The sequence below is a fragment of the Lagenorhynchus albirostris genome, chromosome X (genome assembly GCF_949774975.1).
Source record: "Lagenorhynchus albirostris chromosome X, mLagAlb1.1, whole genome shotgun sequence".
Taxonomy (NCBI): domain Eukaryota; kingdom Metazoa; phylum Chordata; class Mammalia; order Artiodactyla; family Delphinidae; genus Lagenorhynchus; species Lagenorhynchus albirostris.
Genome location: NC_083116.1, coordinates 16,639,634 through 16,642,360, shown reverse-complemented (window position 1 = coordinate 16,642,360; position 2,727 = coordinate 16,639,634). Strand labels below are relative to the sequence as shown.

The 2,727-nt window shown below is 42.0% G+C and overlaps 1 non-coding gene across 1 annotated transcript; it reads right to left on the bottom strand.

Moving 5' to 3' along the window:
• Positions 1 to 1,717: 1,717 nt before the first annotated feature.
• TRNAA-CGC (transfer RNA alanine (anticodon CGC)) lies at positions 1,718 to 1,790 on the bottom strand. The gene has a single exon. It is a non-coding gene; the product is annotated as a tRNA-Ala (tRNA).
• Positions 1,791 to 2,727: the final 937 nt, after the last annotated feature.

Below are 2,727 nucleotides of genomic sequence, written 5' to 3'. Positions count from 1 at the left end.
CTGGATGTAACTACAGGAGCTCAAATTCACTTCTGAAAAAAAGTTTTCAAACTTGAGCTTGCAGCCAGATCTACCCCAGATTTAAACTTCACAGTCTCACTCACATACGCTCATACCATTTCTAATTTACCATTGTAGGGAAATATGCTGTATTTACTTTTCTTGTTTTCTGTTTGATACTAGGCAATGAACTGACTCTTCTTCAGAGGAAAAAGGCCAATGATATCCTGACAACCGGAAACAATGCCAGTCCCTTGGCTGGTGGTCTGCATGTGGAGGAACAACATTTACCCCACAGATGGAAGGGAAAGTCATCTTCCTCCGCATAACTGCTCCTATGGCAAAAAGGTCATGTAATCCCATGCCAGCAGCTAGATAAGATGAAAATATAAAGCAGGATTCTGTGTGCTTCTAAATCATCTGGGGTTTATCAGATGCCCCTACACCACTCAAGGATGGGAAACCCTGGGACAGTTAAACAGACACATCAAAGAATGAAGGATGGATTTTGCCTATTGTCCTTTTGTATATTTTCACAGATATGATTTAGTTCTTGACTCTAAAATGAGAAGAACAACAGGTTATTTTTCTATGAACAGTTGTCTTCACAACTGAAGCAGCCATGATTCTGAAATCCAGGGAGAAGTTCTCTCTTTCTCACTTTACTTTTGCTGCAAATAGAACTTGTAATATTACTGATTACTTTAACACATTCATAGTGTCATTAATACTGAAAAAAATTTAAGCCTGCCAAGTTTTCTTAGCCCTATGCTAATATTACTGTGGAGGCAATATATCCATTCATCCCCATTTTTCCGTAGAATTTGATCTTCGGGGGTGTTTGAATCCAACAAACAGGGATTAAAGTAACGGTAACACACAGTGCAATTTTGTGACCCGACAACAAACCTCTTGATCTGAGAAGGAAGGGTCAAGTTTTCAGGACTACCTGATAATCCCAGTTAAATTGTCTCCTTTTAGAATCTCTTACATTTGTTTAAGACTTCATTCTTCTTACAAAGGGCTTCCCCATACCTTATTTGGATTGTTCTTCCCAACAGCCCACTGAGATAGACCAGGCATGCAAATATTATTACCCCCATAACATTGATGAGAAAACCTCTGAGATTCAGAGAGCAAAGTGATGTTCCCAAGGTCACATAGCAGGTCAGCAATGAAGACAGGACCATAACCCAAGTCATATACCTCCAATACCTCCAAACTAAAAACTCCCAACAAGCCACGTGGCAGTGGTTTAAAACCTAAATGTCATAGGCAGAAACTTTTGAATGTTATCCAGGTGTCTTTGAAAGCCTCACGGGGATCAATACTCACCTTAAAGAGCCAGGCATAAAAAATGACATGTTATGAAAAACATGCCCATTTGGGATTTACTAGATGAGAGAGAAAAGTTGGGGACAACAGAGGCAGGGCCAGGTTTCAAACAGAATATTTCTTGTGCTCTTCGATTCACTGCAAGCAATGACCTTTGCACAAGATAGAAAAGGTACAACGCTGGCAGTAGAAAAGTGAGTTTGTGTCATATAATTCACTCAAAATTTGTGAAAAAACTGGAAGACATTTTGGAAATCACCCCTGCAGTTTGATTTCTTTTTAATGTTTATTTATTTAGGCTGTGCCAGGTCTTAGTTGCAGCATGCAGTCTTCTTAGTTGCGGCATGTGGACTCTGAGTTGCAGCACGCATGAGGGATCTAGTTCCCCGACCAGGGATCAAACCTGGGCCCCCTGCATTGCGAGTGCAGAGTCTTACCCACTGGACCACCAGGGAAATCCCTGCAGTTTGATTTTAAATGTTTGGAGAACCTTTTCCTCCTTGTAAGTGAAAAGCCTAAGATGGTTCAGGGGAAGTCTCTCTGTTCTACTTTCATCATGTTATCAGTAAGGTAAATGAAGAAATCAAATTAAGTCCACATGAAGTAGCCTTTGAAAGCATCTGAATTGCACTTCCTCATGCCAGCAGAATTTGACAGCTAATTATGGAGACCATAGATGATACAAAACTCAGGATTTCTCAAAATGTAGTAGTAACGCCTGGGTAGGGAGGACTGGTTCCGTTCATTACGGGAAATTCACAGCTTCCCTCAGGAAAAGTGGTTCCATGGGTCAGAGTCAGGCCTCATGCTTGGAATTAGGGGGTTCAGGTCTGACTGAAGCCCTCTTCTTCCTGCCTTGCTTTTACAGACTGAGAGGGGCACTAAGTCCCTCAAAGGAGAGCTCCCCACAGGAAGGAAAAGTTAGCCTAAGACGGAGCTAAACCAATGATGCTGAGTTGCCAGAATCCCTCCACAGGCCACCCAAGCAGTGAAGAAATTCATGGAGAGAAAGAAAGAAAGAAAAGACCCACAGCCGTGAGCAGAGCCAGCTGGGAGGGATGTTATTACTTTATTTCTGTTTTCTTAACTATGTGTGTGTGTGCATGTGTGTGTGTGCACGTGTGCGTGTGCATGTGTGTTGAGGAGGAGGGAGGATTGATTGCAGAAAATGTCTGGATCCACAGCACTCAAGATGGAAACTTTTGTTGATATAACTTCTCCTAACTTTCCTACACCTTCCTTCCCTTCTACTCCATTTCCCCAGTGGCTATCAAGAGCTGTATATATCTGACCACAAAACATCCAGTCAGTTCAAGTCAAAAATGCAGCCAGCCATCTGGATTGACTCAAACTCTGTCTACACACACCAATTGGCTTGGGGGTAAAAAAATG